A 17,604-nucleotide genomic window follows, 5' to 3' on the forward strand; every position below is an offset into this window, starting at 1 on the left:
GTTTAAATCTCCTTACCTTTTCCAAATGTTCCCCATGATACAAAGTTTGAACTGATTATCACAATCAACGAGATCCTAATGTAGTGTCAGAAGTGGGATTTGAACCCACGCCACCAGAGGAGACTGCGACCTGAACGCAGCGCCTTTGACCGCTCGGCCATCCTGACTTATTACAACATTTCCCTTCGAATCAATCAACACAACACACCATCATGGTTACTGCACTCGTATGTTCAAATGTTCGTAAATCAAGGACCGATAATAAACCCCAGCTACCATGCTCTGTAACCTTACCATAGTTACATGGATTACACTACTTACATGAACTAATGCACACACATGCACGTGCACACACACAGATTGAGACAGATTGACACCCCTCTCATTACCCATTTCCTCTACCCCACCGTAGCCAGCCAGTCACTTTGAGTTTAAACCTCCTTACCTTTTCCAAATGTTCTCCATATTACAATGTTTGAACAGATAATCACAATCAACGAGAGCTAAATGAAATGTCAGAAGTGGGATTCGAACCCACGCCTCCAGAGGAGACTGCGACCTGAACGCAGCGCCTTAGACCGCTCGGCCATCCTGACGTATTGTATCAGACCCTTCGAATCACTCAACGCAACACACCATCATGGTTACCGCTCTCGTATGTTCAAATGTCCGTAAAACAAGGACCGATAATAAACCACAGCTTCCATGCGCTGTAACCTTACCATAGTTACATGGATTACACTACTTACATAAACTAATGCACGGACACGGACGTGCGCACACACAGATTGAGACAAAAAGACACCCCTCTCATTACCCTTTTACACTACCCCACCGCAGCCCGCCAGTCACTTTGAGTTTAAATCTCATTACCTTTTCCAAATGTTCTCCATATTACAAAGTTTGAACAGATAATCACAAACAACGAGATCCAATTGTAGTGTCAGAAGTGGGATTCTAACCAACGCCTCCAGAGGAGACTGCGACCTGAACGCAGCGCCTTAGACCGTTCGGCCATCCTGACGTTTTTTAACAAAGTCTACGAATCAATAAACACAACACACCATCATGGTTACTGCTCTCGTGTGTTCAAATGTCCGTAAAACAAGGACCGATAATAAACCCCAGCGATCATGCGCTGTAACGTTACATGGGTTCCACTACTTACATTAACTAATGCACACACGCAGGTTCACGAGCACACTCACACACAGATTGAGACAGAAAGTCAACCCTCTCATTTACAAATTCCACTACCCCACCGTAGCCAGCCAGTCACTTTGAGTTTAAATCTCCTTATCTTTTCCAAATGTTCTCCATATTACAAAGTTTGAACAGATAATCACAATCAAAGAGATCCAAATGAAGTGTCAGAAGTGGGATTCGAACCCACGCCTCCAAAGGAGACTACGACCTGAACGCAACATCTTAGACCGCTCGGCCATCCTAACGTATTGTAACAGACCCTACGAATCAAAAAAAAAAGGACACCATCATGGTTACTGCTCTGGTATGTTGAAATGTCCGTAAAACATGGACCCATAATAAACCCCAGCTACCATGTGTTGTAACCTTACCATAGTTACATGGATTACACTACTTACATAAACTAATGCACAGACACGGACGTGCACACACACAGATTGAGAAAGAAAGACCGCCCTCTCATTACCCACTTACACTACCCCACCGTAGCCAGCCTGTCATTTTGAGTTTAAATGTCCTTACCTTTTCCAAATGTTCTCCAAGTTACAAAGTTTGAACTGATTATCACAATCAACGAGAGCCAAATTAAATGTCAGCAGTGGGATTCGAACCCACGCCTCCAGAGGAGACTGCGACCTGAACGCAGCGCCTTAGACCGCTCGGCCATCCTGACGTATTTCAACATTTTCCTTCGAATCAATCAACACAACACACCATCATGGTTACTGCACTCGTATGTTCAAATGTTTGTAAAACAAGGACCGATAATAAACCCCAGCTACCATGCTCTGTAACCTTACCATAGTTACATGGATTACACTACTTACATGAACTAATGCACACACATGCACGTGCACACACACAGATTGAGACAGATTGACAACCCTCTCATTTCCAATTTCCACTACCCCACCGTAGCCAGCCAGTCACTTTGAGTTTAAATCTCCTTACCTTTTCCAAATGTTCTCCATGTTACAAAGTTTGAACAGATAATCACAATCAACGAGAGCCAAACGTAATATCTGAAGTGGGATTCGAACCCACACCTCCAGAGGAGACTGCGACCTGAACGCAGCGCCTTAGACCGCTCGGCCATCCTGACGTATTGCATCAGACGCATCGAATCAATAAACACAACACACCATCATGGTTACTGCTCTCGTATGTTCACATGTCCGTAAAACAAGGACCGATAATAAACCCCAGCGATCATGCGCTGTAACGTTACCATAGTTACATGGGTTCCACTACTTACATTTACTAATGCACACACGCAGGTTCACGAGCACACTCACACACAGATTGAGACAGAAAGACAACCCTCTCATTTACAATTTCCACTACCCCACCGTAGCCAGCCAGTCACTTTGAGTTTAAATCTCCTTACCTTTTCCAAACGTTCTCCATATTACAAAGTTTGAACAGATAATCATAACCTAACAGATAATCATAACCTTACCATAGTTACATGGATTACACTACTTACATAAACTAATGCACAGACACGGACGTGCACACAAAGATTGAGACAGAAAGACACCCGTCTCATTTCCCCTTTCTACTACCCCAAAGTAGCCAGCCAGTCACTTTGAGTTTAAACCTCCTTACCTTTTCCAAATGTTCTCCATATTACATAGTTTGAACAGATAATAACAATCAACGAGATCCAAATATAATGTCAGAAGTGGGATTCGAACCCACGCCTCCAGAAGAGACTGCGACCTGAACGCAGCGCCTTAGACCGCTCGGCCATCCTGACGAATATCATCAGACCCTTCGAATCATTCAACAAAAAACGCCATCATGGTTACTGCTCTCGTATGTTCAAATGTCCGTAAAACAAGGACCGATAATAAACCCCAGCTACCATGCGCTGTAACGTTACCATTGTTACATGGGTTCCACTACTTACATAAACTAATGCACACACACGCACGTTCACGAGCACACTCACACACAGATTGAGACAGAAAGACAACCCTCTCATTTACAATTTACACTACCCCACCGTAGCCAGCCAGTCACTTTGAGTTTAAATCTCCTTACCTTTTCCAAATGTTCTCCCTATTACAAAGTTTGAACAGATAATCACAATCAAAGAGATCCAAATGAAGTGTCAGAAGTGGGATTCGAACCCACGCCTCCAGAGGAGACTACGACCTGAACGCAACACCTTAGACCGCTCGGCCATCCTAACGTATTGTAACAGACCCTACGAATCAATAAAAACAACACACCATCATGGTTACTGCTCTGGTATGTTCAAATGTCCGTAAAACATGGACCGATTATAAACCACAGCTTCCATGCGCTGTAACCTTACCATAGTTACATGGATTACACTACTTAGATAAACTAATGCACAGACACGGACGTGCACACACACAGATTGAGACAAAAAGTCACCCCTCTCATTACCCATTTACACTACCCCACCGCAGCCAGCCAGTCACTTTGAGTTTAAATCTCATTACCTTTTCCAAATGTTCTCCATATTACAAAGTTTGAACAGAAAATCACAAACAACGAGATCCAATTGTAGTGTCAGAAGTGGGATTCGAACCCACGCCTCCAGAGGAGACTGCGACCTGAACGCAGCGCCTTAGACCGCTCGGCCATCCTGACGTTTTTTAACCTAGTCTACGAATCAATAAACACAACACACCATCATGGTTACTGCTCTCGTATTTTCAAATGTCCGTAAAACAAGGACCGATAATAAACCCCAGCAACCATGCGCTGTAACGTTACCATAGTTACATGGGTTCCACTACTTACATTAACTAATGCACACACGCAGGTTCACGAGCACACTCACACACAGATTGAGACAGAAAGACACCCCTCTCATTTACAATTTCCACTTCCCCACAGTAGCCAGCCAGTCACTTTGAGTTTAAATCTCCTTACCTTTTCCAAATGTTCTCCATATTACAAAGTTTGAACAGATAATCACAATCAAAGAGATCAAAATGAAGTGTCAGAAGTGGGATTCGAACCCACGCCTCCAGAGTAGACTACGACCTGAACGCAGCGCCTTAGCCGGCTCGACCATCCTGATGTATTTCATCAAACCCTTCGAATCAATAAACCCAAAACGCCATCATGGTTACTGCTCTCGTATGTACAAATGTCCGTAAAACATGGACCCATAATAAACCCCAGCTACCATGTGCTGTAACCTTACCATAGTTACATGGATTACACTACTTACATAAACTAATGCACAGACACGGACGTGCACACAAAGATTGAGACAGAAAGACACCCGTCTCATTTCCCCTTTCTACTACCCCAAAGTAGCCAGCCAGTCACTTTGAGTTTAAACCTCCTTACCTTTTCCAAATGTTCTCCATATTACATAGTTTGAACAGATAATAACAATCAACGAGATCCAAATATAATGTCAGAAGTGGGATTCGAACCCACGCCTCCAGAAGAGACTGCGACCTGAACGCAGCGCCTTAGACCGCTCGGCCATCCTGACGTATATCATCAGACCCTTCGAATCATTCAACAAAAAACGCCATCATGGTTACTGCTCTCGTATGTTCAAATGTCCGTAAAACAAGGACCGATAATAAACCCCAGCTACCATGCGCTGTAACGTTACCATTGTTACATGGGTTACACTACTTACATAAACTAATGCACACACACGCACGTTCACGAGCACACTCACACACAGATTGAGACAGAAAGACAACCCTCTCATTTACAATTTCCACTACCCCACCGTGGCCAGCCAGTCACTTTGAGTTTAAATCTCCTTACCTTTTCCAAATGTTCTCCATATTACAAAGTTTGAACAGATAATCACAATCAAAGAGATCCAAATGAAGTGTCAGAAGTGGGATTCGAACCCACGCCTCCAGAGGAGACTACGACCTGAACGCAACACCTTAGACCGCTCGGCCATCCTAACGTTTTGTAACAGACCCTACGAATCAATAAAAACAACACACCATCATGGTTACTGCTCTGGTATGTTCAAATGTCCGTAAAACATGGACCGATTATAAACCACAGCTTCCATGCGCTGTAACCTTACCATAGTTACATGGATTACACTACTTACATAAACTAATGCACAGACACGGACGTGCACACACACAGATTGAGACAAATAGACACCCCTCTCATTACCCATTTACACTACCCCACCGCAGCCAGCCAGTCACTTTGAGTTTAAATCTCATTACCTTTTCCAAATGTTCTCCACATTACAAAGTTTGAACAGAAAATCACAAACAACGAGATCCAATTGTAGTGTCAGAAGTGGGATTCGAACCCACGCCTCCAGAGGAGACTGCGACCTGAACGCAGCGCCTTAGACCGCTCGGCCATCCTGACGTTTTTTAACCTAGTCTACGAATCAATAAACACAACACACCATCATGGTTACTGCTCTCGTATTTTCAAATGTCCGTAAAACAAGGACCGATAATAAACCCCAGCTACCATGCGCTGTAACGTTACCATAGTTACATGGGTTCCACTACTTACATTAACTAATGCACACACGCAGGTTCACGAGCACACTCACACACAGATTGAGACAGAAAGACACCCCTCTCATTTACAATTTCCACTTCCCCACAGTAGCCAGCCAGTCACTTTGAGTTTAAATCTCCTTACCTTTTCCAAATGTTCTCCATATTACAAAGTTTGAACAGATAATCACAATCAAAGAGATCAAATTGAAGTGTCAGAAGTGGGATTCGAACCCACGCCTCCAGAGTAGACTACAAACTGAACGCAGCGCCTCAGACCGCTCGACCATCCTGATGTATTTCATCACATCCTTCGAATCAATAAACCCAAAACGCCATCATGGTTACTGCTCTCGTATGTACAAATGTCCGTAAAACATGGACCCATAATAAACCCCAGCTACCATGTGCTGTAACCTTACCATAGTTACATGGATTACACTACTTACATAAACTAATGCACAGACACGGACGTGCACACAAAGATTGAGACAGAAAGACACCCGTCTCATTTCCCCTTTCTACTACCCCAAAGTAGCCAGCCAGTCACTTTGAGTTTAAACCTCCTTACCTTTTCCAAATGTTCTCCATATTACATAGTTTGAACAGATAATAACAATCAACGAGATCGAAATATAATGTCAGAAGTGGGATTCGAACCCACCCCTCCAGAGGAGACTGCGACCTGAACGCAGCGCCTTAGACCGCTCGGCCATCCTGACGTATATCATCAGACCCTTCGAATCATTCAACAAAAAACGCCATCATGGTTACTGCTCTCGTATGTTCAAATGTCCGTAAAACAAGGACCGATAATAAACCCCAGCTACCATGCGCTGTAACGTTACCATTGTTACATGGGTTACACTACTTACATAAACTAATGCACACACACGCACGTTCACGAGCACACTCACACACAGATTGAGACAGAAAGACAACCCTCTCATTTACAATTTCCACTACCCCACCGTAGCCAGCCAGTCACTTTGAGTTTAAATCTCCTTACCTTTTCCAAATGTTCTCCATATTACAAAGTTTGAACAGATAATCACAATCAAAGAGATCCAAATGAAGTGTCAGAAGTGGGATTCGAACCCACGCCTCCAGAGGAGACTACGACCTGAACGCAACACCTTAGACCGCTCGGCCATCCTAACGTTTTGTAACAGACCCTACGAATCAATAAAAACAACACACCATCATGGTTACTGCTCTGGTATGTTCAAATGTCCGTAAAACATGGACCGATTATAAACCACAGCTTCCATGCGCTGTAACCTTACCATAGTTACATGGATTACACTACTTACATAAACTAATGCACAGACACGGACGTGCACACACACAGATTGAGACAAAAAGACTCCCCTCTCATTACCCATTTACACTACCCCACCGCAGCCAGCCAGTCACTTTGAGTTTAAATCTCATTACCTTTTCCAAATGTTCTCCATATTACAAAGTTTGAACGGAAAATCACAAACAACGAGATCCAATTGTGGTGTCAGAAGTGGGATTCGAACCCACGCCTCCAGAGGAGACTGCGACCTGAACGCAGCGCCTTAGACCGCTCGGCCATCCTGACGTTTTTTAACCTAGTCTACGAATCAATAAACACAACACACCATCATGGTTACTGCTCTCGTATGTTCAAATGTCCGTAAAACAAGGACCGATAATAAACCCCAGCTACCATGCGCTGTAACGTTACCATAGTTACATGGGTTCCACTACTTACATTAACTAATGCACACACGCAGGTTCACGAGCACACTCACACACAGAAAGACACCCCTCTCATTTACAATTTCCACTTCCCCACAGTAGCCAGCCAGTCACTTTGAGTTTTAATCTCCTTACCTTTTCCAAATGTTCTCCATAATACAAAGTTTGAACAGATAATCACAATCTAAGAGATCAAATTGAAGTGTCAGAAGTGGGATTCGAACCCACGCCTCTAGAGTAGACCACGACCTGAACGCAGCGCCTTAGACCGCTCGACCATCCTGATGTATTGCAACAAACCCTTCGAATCAATAAACCCAAAACGCCATCATGGTTACTGCTCTCGTATGTACAAATGTCCGTAAAACATGGACCCATAATAAACCCCAGCTACCATGTGCTGTAACCTTACCATAGTTACATGGATTACACTACTTACATAAACTAATGCACAGACACGGACGTGCACACAAAGATTGAGACAGAAAGACACCCGTCTCATTTCCCCTTTCTACTACCCCAAAGTAGCCAGCCAGTCACTTTGAGTTTAAACCTCCTTACCTTTTCCAAATGTTCTCCATATTACATAGTTTGAACAGATAATAACAATCAACGAGATCCAAATATAATGTCCGAAGTGGGATTCGAACCCACACCTCCAGAGGAGACTACGACCTGAACGCAGCGCCTTAGACCGCTCGGCCAACCCAACGTATTGTAAAAAACCCTACGAATCAATAAAAACAACACACCATCATGGTTACTGCTCTGGTATGTTCAAATGTCCGTAAAACATGGACCCATAATAAACCCCAGCTACCATGCGTTGTAACTAGGGATGGGCATTTGAAGAAATTTTCTTGATCGAGCATCGCTAGAGTTATCGATCAATTATCGATTAATCATTAACTTTTTTCTATGTTTTTTTTCTAATGTTTTTATCAATGAAATCTTTATTCCAACAATAATGTATGGGCCAAAATTAATACAATACAGTTAACTTGAAGACCTACAACTGTTTAACAGTTTTAAAATAATAAATACAGGCATTATAGGTTATAGGCCTATGCGGCGCTCGTAAAGTCCGAACAATGCGCCTACAGGCGCTCTTAAAGGTTTGGAAACGATTCAACAAGACTAAATCTGTAGCCTATTCCAATTACAATAAGTAGCGAACTTATCGGACAACAATAATCAAACAAAGGCAGTAGGCTAAAAGTGGGCATTAAACATAACTGTTATGAAAAAAAAGGGGGGGAAAAGGCCGACATATAATGCCTCGCAACAAAAAGATGAGCCACCCATTTACAAACAATTGCATGAACTAGTCTATCTAAAAGCAATACCTTATTGAACATATATAAGGCTGGACTTGTTGCTAAAATATCACAGTTTTGGCAAAATGTAACGACTCCAAGAGGCACCAAGCGGAGCGAGAGTCAACACATTAAGAAAGAAAAGAGCGACTCACATACGGTGGTGACTGTCCCTACTGTCCATAGCATACAGTAACTCCAGCCTACATATTTTTGTTTAGGAATATAAGCATGTTAACATGCTCGGGGGTCAGACGCGAACGCAGCCAGCAGCAGAAAACACCCGCTCTGACGGGACCGAAGTTGCGGGGATGCAGAGGTATTGTCGCGCTAACTTTGACAGCCTGGGGAACCTTCTTCCATTCACTTTCCACCAGTCGGCAGGGTTATATTCAATTAAATGCTTCAAGACTCACAGTATGCAACACAACGTCCTTTTGATCGATAACAATATAAATTGATCGACGCATTTCTTAACGATCAATTATCGAGCATCGATTAATTATGCCCATCCCTAGTTGTAACCTTACCATAGTTACATGGATGACACTACTTACATAAACTAATGCACAGACACGGACGTGCACACAAAGATTGAGACAGAAAGACACCTCTCATTACCCATTTCCACTACCCCACCGGAGCCAGCCAGTCACTTTGAGTTTAAATCTCCTTACCTTTTCCACATGTTCTTCATGTTACAATGTTTGAACAATTAGTCACAATCAAAGAGATCCAAATGAATTGTCAGAAGTGTGATTCAAACCCACGCCTCCAGAGGAGACTACGACCTGAACGCAACACCTTAGACCGCTCGGCCATCCTAACGTATTGTAACAGACCCTACGAATCAATAAAAACAACACACCATCATGGTTACTGCTCTGGTATGTTCAAATGTCCGTAAAACAAGGACCGATAATAAACCCCAGCTACCATGCACTGTAACGTTACCATAGTTACATGGGTTACACTACTTGCATAAACTAATGCACACACACTCACACAGATTGAGACAGAATGACACACCTCTAATTACCCATTTCCACTACCCCACCGGAGCCAGACAGTCACTTTGAGTTTAAATCTCCTTACCTTTTCCAAATGTTCTCCATGTTACAAAGTTTGAACAGATAATCACAATCAACGAGAGCCAAATGAAATGTCAGAAGTGGGATTAGAACCCACGCCTCCAGAGGAGACCACGACCTGAACGCAGCGCCTTAGACCGCTCGACCATCCTGATGTATTGCAACAAACCCTTCGAATCAATAAACCCAAAACGCCATCATGGTTACTGCTCTCGTATGTACAAATGTCCGTAAAACATGGACCCATAATAAACCCCAGCTACCATGTGCTGTAACCTTACCATAGTTACATGGATTACACTACTTACATAAACTAATGCACAGACACGGACGTGCACACAAAGATTGAGACAGAAAGACACCCGTCTCATTTCCCCTTTCTACTACCCCAAAGTAGCCAGCCAGTCACTTTGAGTTTAAACCTCCTTACCTTTTCCAAATGTTCTCCATATTACATAGTTTGAACAGATAATAACAATCAACGAGATCCAAATATAATGTCCGAAGTGGGATTCGAACCCACACCTCCAGAGGAGACTACGACCTGAACGCAGCGCCTTAGACCGCTCGGCCAACCCAACGTATTGTAAAAAACCCTACGAATCAATAAAAACAACACACCATCTTGGTTACTGCTCTGGTATGTTCAAATGTCCGTAAAACATGGACCCATAATAAACCCCAGCTACCATGCGTTGTAACTAGGGATGGGCATTTGAAGAAATTTTCTTGATCGAGCATCGCTAGAGTTATCGATCAATTATCGATTAATCATTAACTTTTTTCTATGTTTTTTTTCTAATGTTTTTATCAATGAAATCTTTATTCCAACAATAATGTATGGGCCAAAATTAATACAATACAGTTAACTTGAAGACCTACAACTGTTTAACAGTTTTAAAATAATAAATACAGGCATTATAGGTTATAGGCCTATGCGGCGCTCGTAAAGTCCGAACAATGCGCCTACAGGCGCTCTTAAAGGTTTGGAAACGATTCAACAAGACTAAATCTGTAGCCTATTCCAATTACAATAAGTAGCGAACTTATCGGACAACAATAATCAAACAAAGGCAGTAGGCTAAAAGTGGGCATTAAACATAACTGTTATGAAAAAAAAGGGGGGGAAAAGGCCGACATATAATGCCTCGCAACAAAAAGATGAGCCACCCATTTACAAACAATTGCATGAACTAGTCTATCTAAAAGCAATACCTTATTGAACATATATAAGGCTGGACTTGTTGCTAAAATATCACAGTTTTGGCAAAATGTAACGACTCCAAGAGGCACCAAGCGGAGCGAGAGTCAACACATTAAGAAAGAAAAGAGCGACTCACATACGGTGGTGACTGTCCCTACTGTCCATAGCATACAGTAACTCCAGCCTACATATTTTTGTTTAGGAATATAAGCATGTTAACATGCTCGGGGGTCAGACGCGAACGCAGCCAGCAGCAGAAAACACCCGCTCTGACGGGACCGAAGTTGCGGGGATGCAGAGGTATTGTCGCGCTAACTTTGACAGCCTGGGGAACCTTCTTCCATTCACTTTCCACCAGTCGGCAGGGTTATATTCAATTAAATGCTTCAAGACTCACAGTATGCAACACAACGTCCTTTTGATCGATAACAATATAAATTGATCGACGCATTTCTTAACGATCAATTATCGAGCATCGATTAATTATGCCCATCCCTAGTTGTAACCTTACCATAGTTACATGGATGACACTACTTACATAAACTAATGCACAGACACGGACGTGCACACAAAGATTGAGACAGAAAGACACCTCTCATTACCCATTTCCACTACCCCACCGGAGCCAGCCAGTCACTTTGAGTTTAAATCTCCTTACCTTTTCCACATGTTCTTCATGTTACAATGTTTGAACAATTAGTCACAATCAAAGAGATCCAAATGAATTGTCAGAAGTGTGATTCAAACCCACGCCTCCAGAGGAGACTACGACCTGAACGCAGCACCTTAGACCGCTCGGCCATCCTAACGTATTGTAACAGACCCTACGAATCAATAAAAACAACACACCATCATGGTTACTGCTCTGGTATGTTCAAATGTCCGTAAAACAAGGACCGATAATAAACCCCAGCTACCATGCACTGTAACGTTACCATAGTTACATGGGTTACACTACTTGCATAAACTAATGCACACACACTCACACAGATTGAGACAGAATGACACCCATCTCATTACCCATTTCCACTACCCAACCTTAGCCAGCGAGTCACTTTGAGTTTAAATCTCCTTACCTTTTCCAAATTTTCTCCAAATTACAAAGTTTGAACAGATAATCACAATCAACGAGATCCTAATGTAGTATCAGAAGTGGGATTCGACCCCGCGCCTCCAGAGGAGACTGCAACCTGAACGCAGCGCCATAGACCGCTCGTCCATCCTGATGTATTTCATCAAACCCTTCGAATCAATAAAACCAAAACGCCATCAAGGTTACTGCTCTCGTAGGTTCAAATGTCCATAAAACATGGCCCAATAATAAACCCCAGCTACCATGCGCTGTAACCTTACCATAGTTACATGGATTACACTACTTACATAAACTAATGCACAGACACGGACGTGCACACAAAGATTGAGACAGAAGGACACCCCACTCATTACCCATTTCCACTACCCCACCGTAGCCAGCCAGTCACTTTGAGTTTAAATCTCCTTACCTTTTTCCAAATGTTCTCCATATTACAAAGTTTGAACAGATAATCACAATCAGAGAGATCCAAATGAAGTGTCAGAAGTGGGATTCAAACCCACGCCTCCAGAGGAGACTACGACCTGAACGCAGCACCTTAGACCGCTCGGCCATCCCAACGTATTGTAACAGACCCTACGAATCAATAAAAACAACACACCATCATGGTTACTGCTCTGGTATGTTCAAATGTCCGTAAAACATGGACCCATAATAAACCCCAGCTACCATGCGTTGTAACCTTACCATAGTTACATGGATTACACTACTTACACGGACATGCACACAAAGATTGAGACAGAAAGACACCTCTAATTACCCATTTCCACTACCCCACCGGAGCCAGACAGTCACTTTGAGTTTAAATCTCCTTACCTTTTCCAAATGTTCTCCATGTTACAAAGTTTGAACAGATAATCACAATCAACGAGAGCCAAATGAAATGTCAGAAGTGGGATTAGAACCCACACCTCCAGAGGAGACTGCGACCTGAACGCAGCGCCTTCAACCGCTCGGCAATCCTGACGTTTTGTATCAGACCCTTCGAAACAATCAACGCAACACACCATCATGGTTACTGCTCTCGTATGTTCAAATGTCCGTAAAACAAGGACCGATAATAAACCACAGCTTCCATGCGCTGTAACCTTACCATAGTTACATGGATTACACTACTTACATAAACTAATGCACAGACACGGACGTGCACACACACAGATTGAGACAAAAAGACACCCCTCTCATTACCCATTTACACTACCCCACCGCAGCCAGCCAGTCACTTTGCGTTTAAATCTCATTACCATTTCCAAATGTTCTCCATATTACAAAGTTTGAACGGATAATCACAAACAACGAGATCCAATTGTAGTGTCAGAAGTGGGATTCTAAGCCACGCCTCCAGAGGAGACTGCGACCTGAACGCAGCGCCTTAGACCGCTCGGCCATCCTGACGTTTTTTAACCTAGTCTACGAATCAATAAACACAACACACCATCATGGTTACTGCTCTCGTATTTTCAAATGTCCGTAAAACAAGGACCGATAATAAACCCCAGGGATCATGCGCTGTAACGTTACCATAGTTACATGGGTTACACTACTTACATAAACTAATGTACACACGCACGTTCACGAGCACACGCACACACAGATTGAGACAGAAAGACACCCCTCTCATTTACAATTTCCACTACCCCACCGTAGCCAGCCAGTCACTTTGAGTTTAAATCTCCTTACCTTTTCCAAATGTTCTCCATGTTACAAAGTTTGAACAGATAATCACAATCAACGAGAGCCAAATGAAATGTCAGAAGTGGGATTCGAACCCACGCCTCCAGAGGAGACTGCGACCTGAACGCAGCGCCTTAGACCGCTCGGCCATCCTGACGTATTGTATCAGACCCTTCAAATCAATCAACGCAACACACCATCATGGTTACTGCTCTCGTATGTTCAAATGTCCGTAAAACAAGGACCGATAATAAACCACAGCTTCCATGCGCTGTAACCTTACCATAGTTACATGGATTACACTACTTACATAAACTAATGCACAGACACGGACGTGCACACACACAGATTGAGACAAAAAGACACCCCTCTCATTACCCCACCGCAGCCAGCCAGTCACTTTGAGTTTAAATCTCATTACCTTATCCAAATGTTCTCCATATTACAAAATTTGAACAGATAATCACAAGCAACGAGATCCAATTATAGTGTCAGAAGTGGGATTCGAACCCACGCCTCCTGAGGAGACTGCGACCTGAACGCAGCGCCTTAGACCGCTCGGCCATCCTGACGTATTGTATCAGACCCTTTGTATCAATCAACCCAACACACCATCATGGTTACTGCTCTCGTATGTTCAAATGTCCGTAAAACAAGGACCGATAATAAACCACAGCTTCCATGCGCTGTAACCTTACCATAGTTACATGGATTACACTACTTACATAAACTAATGCACAGACACGGACGTGCACACACACAGATTGAGACAAAAAGACACCCCTCTCATTACCCATTTACACTACCCCACCGCAGCCAGCCAGTCACTTTGAGTTTAAATCTCATTACCTTTTCCAAATGTTCCCCATATTACAAAGTTTGAACAGATAATCACAAACAACGAGATCCAATTGTAGTGTCAGAAGTGGGATTCGACCCACTCCTCCAGAGGAGACTGCGACCTGAACGCAGCACCTTAGACCGCTCGGCCATCCTGACGTATTTCAACAAAACCCTTCGAATCAATCAACACAACACACCATCATGGTTACTGCACTCGTATGTTCAAATGTTCGTAAAACAAGGACCGATAATAAACCCCAGCTACCATGCTCTGTAACCTTACCATAGTTGCATGGGTTACACTACTTACATTAACTAATGCACACACGCAGGTTCACGAGCACACTCACACACGGATTGAGACAGAAAGACACCTCTCTCATTTCCAATTTCCACTACCCCACCGTAGCGAGCCAGTCACTTTGAGATTAAATCTCCTTACCTTTTCCAAATGTTCTCCATGTTACAAAGTTTGAACAGATAATCACAATCAACGAGAGCCAAATGTAAAGTCAGAAGTGGGATTCGAACCCACTCCACCAGAGGAGACTGCGACCTGAACACAGCACCTGAGACCGCTCGGCCATCCTGACGACTGTCATCGGACCCTTCAAATCAATAAACACAACACGCCATCATGGTTACTGCTCTCGTATGTTCAAATGTCCGTAAAACAAGGACCGATAATAAACCACAGATTCCATGCGCTGTAACCTTACCATAGTCACATGGATTACACTACTTGCATAAACTAATGCACACACTCTCACACAGATTGAGACAGAATGACACCCATCTCATTACCCATTTCCACTACCCAACCTTAGCCAGCGAGTCACTTTGAGTTTAAATCTCCTTACCTTTTCCAAATTTTCTCCAAATTACAAAGTTTGAACAGATAATCACAATCAACGAGATCCTAATGTACTATCAGAAGTGGGATTCGACCCCGCGCCTCTAGAGGAGACTGCAACCTGAACGCAGCGCCTTAGACCGCTCGGCCATCCTGATGTATTTCATCAAACCCTTCGAATCAATAAAACCAAAACGCCATCATGGTTACTGCTCTCGTATGTTCAAATGTCCGTAAAACATGGACCCATAATAAACCCCAGCTACCATGCGCTGTAACCTTACCATAGTTGCATGGATTACACTACTTACATAAACTAATGCACAGACACGGACGTGCACACAAAGATTGAGACAGAAGGACACCCCACTCATTACCCATTTCCACTACCCCACCGTAGCCAGCCAGTCACTTTGAGTTTAAATCTCCTTACCTTTTTCCAAATGTTCTCCATATTACATAGTTTGAACAGATAATCACAATCAACAAGATCAAAATGTAGTGTCAGAAGTGGGATTCGAACCCACACCTCCAGAGGAGACTGCGACCTGAACGCAGCACCTTAGACCGCTCGGCCATCCTGACGTTTTGATTCAAACACTTCGAATCAATAAACCCAAAAAGCCATCATGGTTACTGCTCTCGTATGTTCAAATGTCCGTAAAACAAGGACCGATAATAAACCACAGCTTCCATGCGCTGTAACCTTACCATAGTAACATGGATTACACTACTTACACAAACTAATGCACAGACACGGACGTGCACACAGTGTCACACACAGATTTAGACAAAAAGACACCCCTCTCATTTCAAATTTCCACTACCCCACCTGTATGGAAGCATATATGTAGCAAAATTCAAATGGCAATGCAATTTGCAATTTGCAATTCAATAAGTAATTACGTTATGCAATTGACAATGCATTATGCAATTTCATAATGTAATTTGTAAATACGTTATTCAAAGTGTATTTTAATATGCAAAGTGACAATGCAATCCTCAATTACATTTGCAAAAGTTATAACAATAAAAATACAATAACATTTTGTCAAATTCTTTGAGTTCCTTTATTCAAATTGAAAAGCTTTAGCGTCCCCGTGATTGCAATCCACTTCGCCACGCTCCGTGTTTTGCGATATTCAAATGACATTTCAATCCGCAAAACGGAATCCAAAACGGAATCCAAAACGGAATCCAAAGAGGAAATCCAAAGAGGAATCCAAAAAGTCAATATGCAAAGTGGCAAACGTATCAGCCAATCAGCGTCTGGGCGGGAACTACGTCACTTTCTATATTCTCCAAGGGTATCTCCACAGCTGAATGACCGGGCACCCATTCGTAATGAGTCGTGATGTGGGGATACATAGTAGTCCAGAGGTAACTGGGGGCTAGGTTGTGGAGAGCTTTGTAGGTGAGGAGTGGGTGGAGACGGGGTGGGTCTCCCGACCCTATGTTTCGCACCCAGTGCCTGTAGCACTTGGGAAATCTTTGTGTTTACCACACTGGCGTCAAAACGTACCAGTGAGGATAAGTCGTCTATCCTATCTCCCAGAACACGCACTCTATCTACTGCATCTGTGTCTTCAACACGATTGTTCTCCACATCATCGGCCAAACTTCGGAGCGTATCAATAATCTCCATTGGTGACCATGGACCTGACACATACGAACTAGAAGTGAAGTGAACAAGGAAATTACGAGCAAGTGACGTAGTTCCCGCCCAGACGCTGATTGGCTGATACGTTTGCCACTTTGCATATTGACTTTTTGGATTCCGTTTTGCGGATTGAAATGTCATTTGAATATCGCAACACACGGAGCGTGGCGAAGTGGATTGCAATCACGGGGACGCTATAGCTTTTCAATTTGTATAAAGGAACTCAAAGAATTTGACAAAATGTTATTCTATTTGTATTGTTATAACTTTTGCAAATTTAATTGAGGATTGCATTGTCACTTTGCATGTTAAAATACACTTTGAATAACGTATTTACAAATTACATTATAAAATTGCATAATGAATGGTCAAATGCATAATGTAATTCCAAATTGCATTGCCATTTGAATTTTGCTACATATATGCTTCCATACACCTGAGCC

General features: G+C 43.0%; 6 non-coding genes across 6 annotated transcripts; all 6 read right to left on the reverse strand.

Annotated features, from left to right (window-relative positions):
• Positions 1-513: 513 nt before the first annotated feature.
• Positions 514-596, reverse strand: trnal-cag (transfer RNA leucine (anticodon CAG)). The gene has a single exon. It is a non-coding gene; the product is annotated as a tRNA-Leu (tRNA).
• Positions 597-3,748: 3,152 nt separating this feature from the next.
• On the reverse strand, positions 3,749-3,831 carry trnal-cag (transfer RNA leucine (anticodon CAG)). The gene has a single exon. It is a non-coding gene; the product is annotated as a tRNA-Leu (tRNA).
• Positions 3,832-5,476: 1,645 nt separating this feature from the next.
• Positions 5,477-5,559, reverse strand: trnal-cag (transfer RNA leucine (anticodon CAG)). The gene has a single exon. It is a non-coding gene; the product is annotated as a tRNA-Leu (tRNA).
• Positions 5,560-7,204: 1,645 nt separating this feature from the next.
• trnal-cag (transfer RNA leucine (anticodon CAG)) lies at positions 7,205-7,287 on the reverse strand. Its single transcript has one exon. It is a non-coding gene; the product is annotated as a tRNA-Leu (tRNA).
• A 6,592-nt stretch (positions 7,288-13,879) lies between these two features.
• On the reverse strand, positions 13,880-13,962 carry trnal-cag (transfer RNA leucine (anticodon CAG)). Its single transcript has one exon. It is a non-coding gene; the product is annotated as a tRNA-Leu (tRNA).
• Positions 13,963-14,294: 332 nt separating this feature from the next.
• Positions 14,295-14,377, reverse strand: trnal-cag (transfer RNA leucine (anticodon CAG)). Its single transcript has one exon. It is a non-coding gene; the product is annotated as a tRNA-Leu (tRNA).
• Positions 14,378-17,604: the final 3,227 nt, after the last annotated feature.

This window comes from Gadus macrocephalus, chromosome 2 (genome assembly GCF_031168955.1).
Source record: "Gadus macrocephalus chromosome 2, ASM3116895v1".
Taxonomy (NCBI): Eukaryota; Metazoa; Chordata; class Actinopteri; order Gadiformes; family Gadidae; genus Gadus; species Gadus macrocephalus.